General features: G+C 37.3%; 1 protein-coding gene across 1 annotated transcript in view; it reads right to left on the bottom strand.

Annotated features, from left to right (window-relative positions):
- The window catches only part of LOC100892239 (rap guanine nucleotide exchange factor 1), a 44,440-nt gene extending 31,097 nt beyond the window's left edge, over positions 1-13,343 (bottom strand). The window contains exon 1 of the mRNA XM_030998122.1: positions 12,179-13,343. The gene's annotated coding sequence lies outside the window, so the exon portion shown is untranslated. The remainder of the gene's footprint in view (positions 1-12,178) is intronic.
- Positions 13,344-16,158: the final 2,815 nt, after the last annotated feature.

Below are 16,158 nucleotides of genomic sequence, written 5' to 3'. Positions count from 1 at the left end.
TAAAATAGCTACCACAACAAAGCAGTAATTATTTTACAATGGCTGTATCTACATATATGATAGATCCCCAATAACCATTCTCGACAGCTGGTCGTTACAGTTGATGAAAATAACACGAAAATGGCAGAGAGACAATATCCACACCCACTTACACGCAGAATCTATAAATTACCACGGTATAAAGTCCAGGATAAATTCTTGAACCCTTTCCAATGTTTGCAGACAATGCACGCTACCTTTGCCAGACGATGTTTCACTTTTGGCCCTCGTGAAGTCTTTAATTGCATCACGCAGACAAAGTTGTTGCCAATTTGACAGGGCTACTAATAAAATGATGAGTAGGATTACCGGTGTTTATAAACAGTTGTATCATAAATGCTACCTGTCATTTCCGCCCTAACATGAAAACGCCCAATTCAGAGTACAGACAAACACGTATTGAATTTTAGATATGTTTTATTTACTATACTATGCTCATCAGATTGTTTGTATGTATGCATGTTTGTATTGTGTTTGTACACTGCCAAGTGAGGAAAACCTACCAACAGGAATTAATTTCCTTATGACGTCCTCGGGCACTTGGTGATATCTCTTACTTCCTTTGTCTCTATTTTTGTTTTTGTTTTTTCGTTTAACTTTGCCTGGAAATTTAAATAAATAAAATATAAATATATAAATAAATATAATGTTATTAAAGCGAAAGACCAGTTATGGCCATGCGATTGCATTGTGAAATCGATCAGAAAAGGTTGATCATCTAGCATAGATGTACTGCAAGGTTCTGCAATCATCAAAATGATAAGAAATTTGGCCAAGTCTTCATAAAGTTAGAGCAATGTACACAGAAAGATGTATATGGGACTACACACACGTGCGCTACACATGCATTTCATATCTCTCAACAGGCGAGAGATACACTAATTTACCAAATATATCAATTAGTAGGCGATTTCCCGTCAAAATTTTTATCATCATGTAATATTCAAAACATATTCTTTCACATGATTGGTAATAAGAGCTTCCATTTCATTTTTTGAAATTGGGGCGTTTCCAATACTGGTCTTTAGCTTTAAATTCCTTTTCCTTAAATATTGTAATTGTACACTTTTAACACTTCTTAAAACAAGCATCTGTAATTGTAATGCAAGTATAAATATTCAAGACTCAATCTGTTATACACAGTAGACCATCATTAAATGATGCAAAAACACATAAATATAAAAGTATCAGACAATTATGTCAGTTCAGAGGAAAAATATTAATAAAAACATTTTTTTGAATTGTTTCCCAAACATTATAGGGCAGTACACAACTCCAACAAAAAGGCAGTAATTTCTAACAAGAAAAGAATTTCATATTGTTACCCAAACAAACTACAGTGTATTAGTAGTTCCAATTTCACAGAACGTGCAAAACAAGCTAACAACACTTTGTGTACATGTACATGTATGTACATTCTGCAGTCCAAGTAAAGTAGGCCGGAATTTCACACCACTTCCTTGATTGTCAAAAGCAAATGAGAGCAACGTCCTCACCCTGTACAATGGACCAGTCTCTTAAACTTGAGACGTCCCTTTAATCTTGATAAGGATCCAATACAATAACTCTCTCCCGTTCACTTCCACGAACGTCACCGACTGACTCCCGTTACAACGTCCCATGCAGCCTAGCATTGACACTGACAGGGCTTCTCCGCTACCCTAACCCTAAGAGTGGTACCCTACGAACGAATGGTATGCCGTTCAAAAACAGACTGGTGATTCATGCCCTGCGGATACATGCCCTCTCTCTCTCTCTCTGGCTACGTCACAAGTATAAACCTCACCTACAATGGGTCGCCCCTTCTGTTTGATTAATCATAAATGTAAACAAACAACAATGGGAGCCCAGTCACGCTCCGGTGCCGTGATTAAAAATAGTGTCAAGTAAAATGACATAGACCAAACATTCAAAACCTACACGGCAGTGTTGAGTGAGTTCACTAACTTCACTTTCATGAGTAATGTGATTAATCATTAGTGTAAACAAGCAACTTGATCTTCAACTGCAGAGCAACACAAGAAGTAGAAGTGTGGAGTTATTCACTGTAGTCTGCACCAAACATTCAACGACTTCAAACTCAAAGTCATATTCGAACTTTAATACAGTGTACACAAAGTTCTCTTGTTGTCATAATACAAGTTATGTGCTGAGCTAAAAATACTCCTCTTTACGTCAGCTCAATCTGCTTGTACATGGAAAAGCGATGCACTCTGCTGGTCCTAAGTTTTAGAATTTACAGGAAACTTTTCATCTGAAATCATTCATCACGTAGAGTTGACACAATTCAAGAGAGATTGAAAACATACCTGTATCCAAAAGTCCTTTTTAATCACTGAATGAACATGTTGTGGCTTAGGTCACTCCAATTCCCACTCATGTATGAAATATGAACTTCACAAAGAGTCTTATACTCCCATATAAATAGCACTCTACTATATAGATTGTTTCAATCTTTTTTTTATTGCTATTCACCTAGTATTGGCATTGCACACACACACGGGTAAATGCAAATAAAGTATCAGCAATCTCGTTCAGAAAGCGAAAGATCTCCAACTAATACACTTCATGAAGACTCTTCAAAAAAGCATTTATACTTTGGAGGCCTACATGACAGCATTGACAGGAAGTCTATATGATTGAATAAAAATCTGTCATATGCCCACCCAACGACATTTTCACTGCCTGTGAAATGGCTCAATGGCCATGAAGCCCACACAATGCGAAAATTTCTATATGAAATATTTCGTCACAATAGACAAAGACCTTGATTATTCTATTGAGGTTTTGCACTTGACTTAAAGCACAACGTATTCAGAGAGAACCTATTTTTTTGTTATCTCTCACTTGTACGGTATCTGGAGTACTGAATCCGCGAGGTAACATGGTCAAATTATGTAGGCCACACAGCCTAAAAATTATGTATTGATCAATTTGAGTTTACACAGTTTCTACTGTCTGTGATGATTAGTTTCAGAAATGAGGAAATAAAATGTACCACACATATTTATTCAGGCACTCCACTGATCGTTCTGCACGAAAGGTGTAAGAGCTTTAAAATTAATATAAGACATAATCACTAATTCAATCTTTGATTATGCCAATAAAAAAGGTGTATGTCCCGCCTGACATGTACATAATACAAGTGCAGGGCCCCGTCTTACAAAGAGTTGCGATTGACCCAAATCAATCGCAAGTCCTTTAATCAATCGCAAGTTTGCAGTCTCCTATCTCTTAAGTACATAGTTGTGATTGATATCAACTCTTTGTAAGATAGGGCCCATGCAGGTAGCTAAATGTTCAACCAGTTTACAAAGATAGCAATTATTCAGGAGTATTATACATTGAAGAGCTAGCATACCTTTTCCACCTTCAGTCTTAAGATGTCAACTCTTTGATTTTCAGTTGGTCAAAGTTAGGTTCAAATCATACAGCACACAAATGACTTCCAATGATCCATTACACGCTAGCACACAGAGAAAAGCTTTAATTGAATGTCTCAATGAGGAAACGCAAGCAATGATTTCCTTGTTACCACACCTGCCAATTTACAGAGAGCGCGAACGAGAGGTACATGTACACCCCACACATCTATATTCTATAAAGGAAACATTCCTCTTCCACTTTTAGATATCGGGGGGAGAATGACGGCGGCAGACAGGGGAGTTATGACTACTTCCTGAGACGTCAAAGAAAATGCCGAGCGGTGAGAGAGCTGTCTGTCGCGTGTCTGCGAGGAGAGGATCCGACGTAGCATCCGCGGTCGCCGCCGCTGAACCTGCCTCGTTCAACGCAATTAAAGAAGATTAGTTAGAGTCTGAGTGTGTGGGGTATTCCCTTGGCAATGGTGAACTGGTTCTGCGAATGGAGCTTCAAGGAGGGAGGCTCTAGTGAATGCCGAGAATTAAACTGGAAAACTAAGATTTAAAGATTTGGTAAACCAATTGGCACTATTAGCTTTGCAAATTTCATTCTGCTTTTAGGGCTCTAAATTTTTTTTTAAAAGCTGTTCATTCAATGTTTAATCCCACCCTACTCTCAGTTGTGTCTGTCATCACACTTTTGTAATCCTCTGCACATTCAATATTGTTGTCCCCCTCTCTTAATGTTCAATACCCCAAAACAATGATAAAAATAATAGTAGTAGTAGTGGTAGTAACAACAATAAATAATGATATGATCATGATCATTATGATTCTAAAAATTCATTTCATTACTGAAGTTATGGAGCACCTTTCCCATGCATATTGCTAATAGCATAATGATGTAAATTTACACTTTTGTTTTTCTCTTTATATTCCTATTTTTCCACACCCATACAAGGGCTGCTTTGACAACTATCATTAATGGCAAAGTGAATGATTATGTTAAGTATCTCTAATCATTTGATTAGTAGTGAAAATCATCAATTGTATTTTTAGTGCATGATAATGATAATGACTAACAAGGAAATATGAAATCTATGACTAAGTATTATTATGCGTGTGTGGTCCTCAAGTTGGCAGCTGACAATGTCAATGCGGCTGGCCTATTTCCCCATATATAACCAAAAAGGGATATCATATCACCATACATTAGTATAATCCATTAATATCTGTTGAACATGATTAATGGGTATTATATGGTCGTGCATGTATTTACATCCGCTGAAAGTATAAGAGAAAGTTTGCAATTAAGGGCATTTATTTCTGATAGGATATTCATGTCATTATCAATGACCAGTTAAAGTCAAATTGCATTTAGCTGCAATTCTTTCTATATGGATATCATTACCATACATTAATACAATCCACTAAAATCTGTTGAACATGATTAATGGGTATTATATGGTTGTGCATGTATTTACTTCCGCTGAAAGTATAAGAGAAAGTTGACAGTTTGGGGCAGTTATATTTCTGATAGGATATTCATGTCATTGTCCATGACCAGTTAAAGTCAAATTGCATTTAGCTGCAATTATTTCTACATGTATATATATATGACCATAAATGGATATCATAACCATACCTTTATAATCCATCTAAATTCTATTGGATATACTTTATGGGTCTTATATAGTCGTGCATGTATTTACATCCGCTGAAAGTATAAGAGAAAGTTGATAGTTTAGGGCATTTATTTCTGATAGGATATTCATGTCATTATCAATGACCAGTTAAAGTCAAATTGCATTTAGCTGCAATTCTTTCTATATGGATATCATTACCATACATTAATACAATCCATTAAAATCTGTTGAACACGATTAATGGGTATTATATGGTTGTGCGTGTATTTACATCCGCTGAAAGTATAAGAGAAAGTTTGCAATAAAGGGCATTTATTTCTGATAGGATATTCATGTCATTGTCCATGACCAGTTAAAGTCAAATTGCCTTTAGCTGCAATTCTTTCTATATATTATATAACCATAAATGGATATCATAACCATACCTTTATTACATTATCTATGACCAGTAAGTCAAATTGCATTTAGCTGCAATTCTTTCTATATAACCATAAATGGATATCAGAACCATACCTTTATAATCCATCTAAATTCTATTGAATATACTTGATGGGTCTTTATATATGGTCGTGCATGCATTTACATCCGATGAAAGAAAAAATGAAAGTTGGCAGTTTGGGGCATCTTTTTCTGATAGGATATTCATATCATTCATTTTCCATGACCAGTAAGTCAAATTGCATTTAGCTGCAATTATTTCTATATAACCATAAATGGATATCGTAACCATACCCTTATGATTCATCAAAATTCTATTGAATATACTTTATGGGTCTTATATGGTCATGCATGCATTTACAGTACATCTGCTGAAAGAAAAAAACGAAAGTTGGCAGTTTGGGGCAGTCTTTCTTAGCTGCTCTGCAATCATATTTCAACAATTGTTAGATGTAACTATACGGATGATTACATTCAAATATAGTTTTTAATTCCCCTTTAATCACAATGCGCTTAAAACATTTGTAGTTTCCATTTGAAAATAGGCACATACATGTTCACATGAAAACAAACGTTTGAAAGGCTGATGCACTGTAGGAAAGCACTCAAATTTTCAAAGATACAGTCAAACCTGCTTTAGTGACCACCTGTCTACAAAGGCCACATTTGTTGTTTCCCTTGAAAATGGTTTCTCATTGAATCATGTACTAAAGGGACCTGTCTACAAAGACCACCTGTCTTCAAAGGCCACTTTTTGTGTTTCCCTTGGGTGATGGCTATAGACAGGTTTGACTATATTATAATAATCCAGGTTAAATGGGTCCTTTGAAATACAATGAGAAAAATAGGAAACTGATTTAGCAATCTTTAAAACACAAATTGCATGACTCACCAGTCATAACAAAAACTATACTGATAACCATTTTGTTTGCAATCTTCAATCTTGCTTCCCTACACATTTTTTACACTAAAGATCTACTCTCAGTCCACAAAGCGAGAGAAACAATGCAAATTTCTGTCAAAAGTGCCTTTAAAAAAGGTTTCGTGGAAAGTGATAGGAGATAAATCTTCATCCCAAACTTTCTTCTCTGTTTAGGCTACTTCCGGCTCGATAGATTCAGCGGACATACACAGTGTTTCTCATTTCCTCCCTCTCTTTCCTATAGCAGCAGGAAATACAACTCTGGCTATTTAAACAACCAACGTATCCCATGCACTAGTGAACTGTGTTATTCTTTACATTTGATTGTACTTAATGTCTGCTTGGAGCCAGAAAGGTGTTGGACTTCTATACAGAGTTTATAACAAAATATAATTTTAGTTCAATAATACAATGAATTTTAAATTGCCTGGTTACATATGATTGTACCTTGTACGAGGGGTTGACTTCTATACAGAGTTATAACAAAATATAATTTTAGCTGTATAATACAATGAACCCTACTTTATGCTTTACAATGAATTTTAAATTGCCTGGATTAAAGCCAAGTCATGGGGTTACATGTACACTTCCTCTTTCAAAGTTTTCTCAAATTTGGTCCGTAAATTTTGCTTCTGTACAGCCTTGTTTAATAGCAAATCACAAAACTGAGACTCTCTCTCTAAAAAAATACACCTTGAATAAGCAGGCTTACCCTACTCAATGTATTACATCAAATTCTATTATGTGTGGTTCTGGACCCCCCCCCCCCCCTTTATTTTGCCTTCATTTTTTAAAAACAAATTGGCTTTAAAGTAATTCTGGATTTGAAAAATTACTTGTTTGTTTTGCATTATTTATTAAACATCATGTTTAACCATAGGGGCAGTTACACTGTCATCCAAACACGCCAAAAAATGCCAAACCGGAGCCTGGCCGCGATGTTACCAAGGGCAACTACGCTTTACCGGCAGACATGCCAAGCCCCAAACATTCCAAAACGAAGTGTGATCTTTTGGCGTGTTTGGCAAGTATAACCGCTCGCAGTTGTAACATCGCGATGTTAGGCACGTGACTTCCGGCACTTCCGGATTGTTACCCGCGCTCTTTTAAACCACGTTCTTCCCGTGTGATATTTATAGCATTTCCATCGTCGCGCGTGTTATCCGTTCATTCAGCTCCGTTTGTTCCAATTCCGTTAACTCATCCTTTATTCAATCTTCGTTATTCCCGTCTGGCCATATCTGTCTAGTAGTAGTATTTGAGAGTTTTGTTAGATTAATTAATATGGAAGTGAACAATCCCCATTGGACTGATGATGAGATGAAGTTCTTGATTTCGATGTGGAGGCAGGGAGAGCTCCTCCACCAGACTTCCAAGCGTCCCTGCAAACGTGGGGAAAAGGGCTTCAGAGAAATGAGTGAAAGCATGAAATTAACAATTAACAACGATGATTTTCTTAACCTTCCCATATCGTTTTTACTACTAGATTTCGATTGAATTTGGGAAAACTGAATCAGCAGCCGTAGTCCGTACTTCGTAACTTATCCACTCTTGCCTCAAATACTACACGCGAGATAAACAAAACATATCGCATGCATGCGCATGGGATGTATCGCTATTTAGCTAGCTATAGCGCTAGCTGGAAATTGCGCGCGCTAAAAATCTTATAGCAGGCCGGTGTCAAAGGTCGGGAAGACTGCACATGCGCATTACCAACCGAAACACGCCAAAACATCGCTGAACAGCTCCGTCGGTGATGTTTCAGCACAAGTGTAACCGGGTGCACGAAACATCGCGACTTTTCAAAATGAGGTATTTGACAGTATAAATGCGCCTCATGTTTAACTATGGGGCCATACATTAAGTCATCACAATAACCAAACAACTGAACGTTTCCAAACTAGACAAACATGAATGCCAAATGAACCTATCTACAGTGATATCAGCTGTTATGACAAAAATGAACATTTGCTGATGTGCAACACTGTTTCAACAGACTATTAATTTGCCATTGTAAGGTTTTACATACTTTTAATGATTTGTCCACAGTACCTTTATAGAACAGATTCGTTCGCCTGACAAGGGAGAAGAGAGTCTGCAGACTTTATGACACATTTATGGAAGTGGAACTGTCAATTACTTTGGATTCAATAGAATATCAGAGAAACAAAAATCATGGAAAGTAAGACAAACATACTGAACATGTAGTGATGGAGGGAATTTAATGTTCACTTTTGAATTAGAATGATTTTGTTAGCATGTGGTACAAATAGCACCACCCACACATGTAGCTAAATACATCCATATTCTTTTATTCACATCTAGTCGCTATTTTTCCTGCATATTTTGACATTTGTTTTAAAAAAAAGTTATATAGTGTTTTTGTTAATTATTTATTTTATTCCTTCACACAAAAACAACACACATACAAAAAAATAATAACAATCCTGGTTTCATGGTCTACATAATACCCAAAGCACTTCTGTGTGTTGGCCTTCATGGCTACATGCATTACAAAAACATCTTGTTTCCTTGTTTTTGGTAATCTATCTTCAGAAAAATAACATCCAAAGACCACAAAAGTGGTTATTCATTGTTACCCATGATACATAAATAAATTATCTACAGTTTGTATTTGCCCTTGAGGCTGATGACTAAACAAAAAAGGGAAAAATAAATAAATTTAAAAAATAGAAAAATAAAAATATCTGAATGTAAGCACTTCAAACAGATATTATAAGAGTAAATCAATAAACTTATTTGCATCGATTTTAATAATTCCCCTCCTTTTCCCTTCAACCCACCCTTCTTTTCCACCTCCTCCTCTCTCCCTCTCTCTCTCTCTCTCACACACACACACACGCATACTGTACCAAAAAATCTCTCTCTCTCTCTCTCTCTCTCTCTCTCACTTTTTAACTTCACTCTCACTCTTTCCTCATCTAACTAAGATTTATCTGGGCTTCATTCAACCCCATCCCGCTCATTCTCCCTCTCTCCCTTTCCACCCCCTCCCCTCCCCTTCTTACTCTTTCACACCTTCCCACTCGAGTCTCTAAAAAGTCTCTATATAAGCCCCTCCCTCTATTTTTGACCATCGGATCGAAAAAGAAGTCCAGCCAGTTTGAAATATGTCAACAAAAAATAATATATAGATCCTAAACCTCACCCCTGGCTTACTAATCCCCTCAACCCCTCCCTTCCTCCTCCCTTCCTCCTCCTAGTCCCAACTCTTTATACAGATTTACATAATCCCCCTCCCCCCCCCCCACCCCCCTTTAGCTCTCTGCTCATCCTCATCTTCCCACTCACCTAGTCTCTAAGAAGACTTTCTCTAAGCCTCTCTTAGTTTGACCATTTGATCGAAAAGAAGTCCAGCCAGTTCGAAATATGTTGACACAAAATGATATATCTATCCTTCACACATGGCTCTTTTATTCCATCTCACCCCACCCCCCCCCCCCACCCTCCTCGTTCCAACTCTTCTTTAATACTCCTTTACATCTTCCCACTTGCTAGTATCTACAAAGACTTTCTCTAAGCCCCTCTTAGTTTGACCATCCGATCGAAAAGAAGTCCAGCCAGTTTGAAATATATATGTCAACACAAAGTGATATCCTTCACCCCTGGCTCTCTACCCCCCCCCCCCCCCCTTTAGCTATTTGCTCATGCACATCTTCCCACTCACCTAGTTCCTAATACATGCTCTAGGCCTCATTAACTTTGACCTTTAATGGTGGATCACTGCTTCTCACTCTAATTACACAACCATCTGAATTACAAGAGAAGTCCAGCTGAGTATCAATGTTGGTTTGAAATATATGTCAACACTAAATGATATATTTTTCAGATGGATTTTTATAAAACTGATAACCCCCTTAAATAAAAATTAAGAATGAATCACAAGGTTAGATACATACATGAACCACATCTCAAAATTATCCAAAGAGAATAGATTTATAGTTGAATTCAGTGAAGTCAATGCCCCCTTTAAGAATAAATCAAATGTAGCATCCCTTATTAATACACTCACAAAACGCTGCCCCCCCCCCCTCCATTTCAAATCTTCTACTCAATAGGTAGATGAAGGACTTTGAAACTATTTTTTCTTTGCCTGCCAGTTGTTATTTGTGTAGGTTATCATCTATAAAATGTTATAACTTTTTCTAGGGAGAGGGAGAGGGAGAGGTATGAATTTGTATAAACATGCCATCCCCTCTAAACAAAAATCCTGTCAGCCCATGTAGCATTATACCTACCGGAATTTACTTCACCTGGTCCAGAGAACCAGTTCTAGATCAAAACATCTTGATATGTGGCATGTTACTACAATGTACATGTACGTTATGAAGATAAATCCCTTCATATCGAAAAAGAAGGGATGCACCTTCCTAATTCTGCAAGAGCCGGTGGAAGGATATACTATTAAGCAAAGGATTAACACCATCTGCTGAGTGACAGAAAGGCATTAACTCATATACTTTAACACAGAGAGGTACATGCAACGTCCTTCTGGCTCTGCACACATCGTCTATTTGGTGCCAGAATGGCGTTTCAATTATAACCCATATATAATATCTTTATTAAACACAGAGTCAATGCCCTTCTAGCCCGTAACAGTTGAAAGAGACATATAATATGCGCTATACAAGTACGGTATATTATTATTATTATCTTGTGAGACGCTGGGTATGGGTTTAGCTCACAGCATGGAAAGTGGTCCAATTTTAAGGGTAGAAAGTTTTTTATTAGCATTGCACTTTCATCGAGAGTGACCTGCATGGTCTCATGGAGTGCAAGGCGGGAAAGATCTTAGACGGATGATACCAGTGATGATACAAAGTCCAACCTAGCCTCTTAACCCTCTCACCACTGCAATCAGCAAATACTCATTGACTTCTAACTTGATTCTACCATGATCCCATGTTTCTACCAAGACCAAAAGAGTTATGATATTATTTGGATTTTGAGGTATCTTCTTTGGAGTCAAGTTTCTTCAAAGACTTGACATTCTTGCGTTCCTCATCATTTAGGATATTCCCATCATTATCATCCTATCCATCCTATAATTTCCAACCTGGGCTCATGCAATATCTGTACATTTAGATAAATAAAGTTTCTGCCCTCCTTAATATTTCAGTCAAATAGAAAGAAGAAAGAAAAGATATAATAAAAGATAAGAAATATGCATAAAATATATTTCAAGGAGCTGTACATGTATATAGGCTGAACTTGCATGTTTGAACAGGTATATAAACTGTCCATGGTTTTCAGCATCGCCAACTAGAAGAACATCAATAATAACATCATCAACATCATCTTAAACTTCATCATCATCACTGCCATCAAAGCCAACAAGAGCAGATATACAGTACACGTATCACCCACTAAAGCAACAAAATGATCATACACTTCAGTTCAAGCCACTGTGAAATACTTATTTCCTTATTTACATGGAGTGTACTTGTATGCGCTAGCCAGGAGGATGAAACAGGGCATAAATACAGCTGGAAGCCAAATGGAATCGAGGTTGACATAAAAGGTCGCCAAGACAAGACAAGAGCATTGAATAGCGAATAACTTTGAATTCCTACATGTGTTCGATGCAGGGCTACAGTTGAACTACCGGTATCTCCCTAGATAGATATGTAGAACAAGAAATTTGAAATTAGGAATGTCATGTCACTTGGTGGATAGTATACACACAAGCAAATGTAATATCACGAGTAGACAACATCCAGTGCATTTGTACGACAATTCTAAATTCCTACCTGAGTGATGGCTTCCCTCCAAGAATATGAGAGATGGAAGACGCAAAACCGCAAAAAAGTTCGAGAGTCATCTGGACAATACTGGAGTACTTTACGTGTACAAACTAACTTGTAAACATCCAATGCCGACAACTGGTTGTAACTTGCACCAGACCAGAGTGCTGGAATTTCAGCTCTGATCTATCATGTACAAAACATGAACACTAGAGGGCTCACTCCCTTTTAAAATCTCTGACAAGTTTGAGCAGTGCTTGCCTGGTTCAGTACAGTGAATCACATATTAGAAGGCTGAACACCACGACAGAGTCGTGACCAAGTTTGAAGGAGATGATGTTCATAACACTATATCAAACGTGCATGTAATTTTTCAGTATCCTTTGTTATTCTGTTATATGTAGTTTTCATTCGTATATCAATTTTGAAAAACTGCCAGAGACATAAAAGGGTCTTATTATCGCAAATATATACATTAATTTAGGGGAAAGGAGTGATCTGTCAGGTATGTTACAGCCAAATATTAATCATGTTTGATAATAAGACACAACTGGAAAAGTTTGAGTGATAGCTGGACAGCTCCCTCTACCGATCTTTATACCTTTCTTCTTTTGTGGATATTTTATCTTAATTTGCCAAAGTGCTTCATGCAATTTTTACTACCCCAGAATTCTCATTCATATTTACTTCTATCTGTCGCTTTACTAAAAGCTTTTTGTCATTTTTTCCCCATCTCATATTTTATAAATTTTGGTTCAACTGGTCAATGCAATATAATAATAATAATGATAATAGTGGCTACTTGTATAACGCACAGCTCCACCTTTCGTCATCCCTCCTCACCTATCCTTTCCAGGTTTTCCTGCCCCATCTCTAGTTTCTTAACTTCTGGTTCAATCGATCGATTCTTTACGTCCAGTTATCTTTGGATTCTAGCGCTCGGCTCATCCATCCTCCTCCTCATCCTCACCATCTCCATCGCTCTCTAAAATAAAACCCACCCCCTCTGCCTGAATTATGGCATCGAATTCCATAGATGCTTGAGGCAGAGGACGCCACTTTGGGTCTCCCACTCCGACCCTATCCATTACCCTCTCCTTCCAGACAGCCGATGCTCCAAAGGGAAACGGTTGCCATGACGACGGGGATGCTGCTGGGATAACGTCATCATCATCATCCTCTTCAGGCCTGTCTTCATCAGCTCGAGATTGCCGAATAGCCCGCTATTTCTGATTTTGGAAATAATCCCGAAGTTACAAATCGCGTCTTCATCAGCTCGAGCTTCGACCTCGAAACTTGAAACTCGACCTTGAGAAAATGGCTCGAGATATTTTGCTCAGCGTTCGCGCATAGTGCGAGTCTTCGGGCTGGTGAGGACGCACCGGACAAATAGCGGGTTATCTTGCAAACTATCCTAAGATATCTTGGGACGATTATCCCGACCAAATATCCCGCTAATTGCAACTTCGGGCTGATGAAGAGTTGAAGACGCAAACTAACTGGATAATTTGCGATCGGGATATCTGAAATAGCGGGATATTTGGCAATCTCGAGCTGATGAGGACAGGCCTTTCTTCATCCGCATCCTCCTCATCCCCAGCATGCATAGGATCAATCAATGCTCTTCAGACCAAGGCAAAGAAAAGGGAGTCCAAATTGGGTGAAGGATGGGCAAGGAGTCGGATCTGAGAACCATTCAGGTTACGTTATGTGTTGTCTGTTTGGACCCAGAAGGGCGTTAAGAGGTGTTAACTCTGTGTGAAATTATATGAGCTAACACCCTTCTGCCTACAAACAGGGGGTGTTTCATAGATGGATTCATTCTCAACTGTTCAGCCACAAATGAATTCTTACATTGGGCAGTGACCAGTGAAAGAATATCCAACCTGAAAAACTTAAAGTGATATACACACACAGCGCTCTAGAAAGTTCCAAAAGAGTTCCAAAAGAGTTCCAGTAAAAAAAAATTAAACAAATTATTTATGCGAGAATCTCCTGTAAGTCTTACTGTTTCAGTACATAATTATGAAAAGCCCTTATAACTCATCACCCCTTTTTATATAGACCTATAGTAATGAAAATAAAAAAAGAGTAAAAATGAAACTAAAGAAATACAAAGAGGTGAGAGGGGGGAGTGCATGGGCGAAAGACTACGCAACATCATGGATTTGTTTACAGCTGGAATGTGAATCATCAGTTCAATTAATTAAAAGCATCTTTGCTTGATTCGAACAAGTAGCTATAAATCATTGCTTACAATAGCCTACAGTATACATACATATACACTAAACATCAACTACTATAATTAAATGTAATATATGTGATGTATGTAAGTAATCCATTTAGATACAGACGAGAACACAGCTAAGATTAGGCAGAGGAATTATGAGCTTGGGGGAATTAATCAACTTCCCTGGAAAACCATCAATCAGTAGGCCAAAAATTCTTCCTCATAAATCTGTATAATACTTTCAGCACTGACAATTTGTTGAAGATAGTAATCCAGATTTCTTGTAATGGAAATGCATGGAAAGAAAAATCACATTGTGCAATCACATTGTGAGATAGGAAGATATCTGAGTTCTGCCTGTCCTGAAATATCTATTGAATATTAATGTCAACGGCATGCTATACAGTGTGAGTCCCAAAAAAAGTTTACAGCTAGAAAATTGTTGAATTGGGTGGGAAAAATGTGAATTATTATCAGGCCATATTTGAAATGTTTCAACCTCCTTTTAAATAGCAAGTGTATACATGTACCGGTACAATGTACATATGAAAGAAATTAGTACAATGTACCAATAATATATAATACTAATATATAGGTTTAATTGAACTAAAGGGGAAAAAACTTTGCTATAAATGGTAACTTACTATACGGACTGTACATTGGGATAGTGATAGTGGTGGTTATTTTACCTGGCAGCTAAGAAAGCAGTAAATGCTAGTTAATAAGCAACCAAAAAATCTCAAAGAGACTGATCTTGGAAGACTCATCGAGAGTTCTATGGGGTCATATTTCTTGTTTCGATAAGAACAACTATAAGTACAACTTGGGTATCCTAAACTTCCGGCAATATTTCATTTTTTATCACTTCTGTGGTTTCGCAAGCTCATAGTTTAGACTTTGATGGTACCATGTCAACATAGCTAAAAGTAATCCAATAGCAATCAACAACCCCAGTTTACTTTGAATTCTCTTTGTTTTTGTGCCGTGTGAACCCCTCTACAAAGTGGATCATTGTTTATAGCTTCTGAGGATTCGCAAGATCATAGTTTATACTACAAAGGTACCATGTCAATGTAGCTAATAGCAATCCAATAGCAATCAACAGCCCCAGTTTACTTTGAATTCTCATTGTTTAAGTGCCGTGTGAACCCTCTACATAGTGGATCATTGTTTACAACTTCTGAGGTTTCGCAAACTTTCAGTTTTAAACTCCAATGGTACCATGTGAACATAGCTATGGTACATGTAATAGCAATCCAATAGCAATCAACAGCCCCCTGTAGTTTAGATCATCTGTTACTATTTTTCAGCGACCTATGCAACATGCTACATGCAGTATAAAGAATCCTTCTCCATGTACTACATGTGTGTAAGCTCTACCAGTTTAAAGACCCTATCCAATGAAAATACAACTTTATATCAATAGAAAGCTGAATAGGCGTAGAATCAAAATATAATGGAATAACAAGTATTTTCCTTTTAAGTATTGTACAAAAGCAAATTAAAACCCCATTTTCCTTTCTTATCTACCAGTATTTGTTGTCGTTGATGATGTTTATGACATTTAATGTTGCAAACATACAGATTATGGTAATAAACATATGTATTTATAGAAAAACATTGTGATAAACTCGGATACCCTTTAATCTTGATATGAAAGTGAATTTCATCTCATCTCTATTTAATTTTAATCGTAGACAGTGGTTTTGAGCAGATGGCGTTTCAGAAATATGAACCTCGATACTAAAAAAACCTT

This window comes from Strongylocentrotus purpuratus, unplaced genomic scaffold (assembly GCF_000002235.5).
Source record: "Strongylocentrotus purpuratus isolate Spur 01 unplaced genomic scaffold, Spur_5.0 spur5_scaffold_4, whole genome shotgun sequence".
NCBI lineage: Eukaryota > Metazoa > Echinodermata > Echinoidea > Camarodonta > Strongylocentrotidae > Strongylocentrotus > Strongylocentrotus purpuratus.
This window is presented reverse-complemented; position numbering and strand designations above follow the sequence as displayed.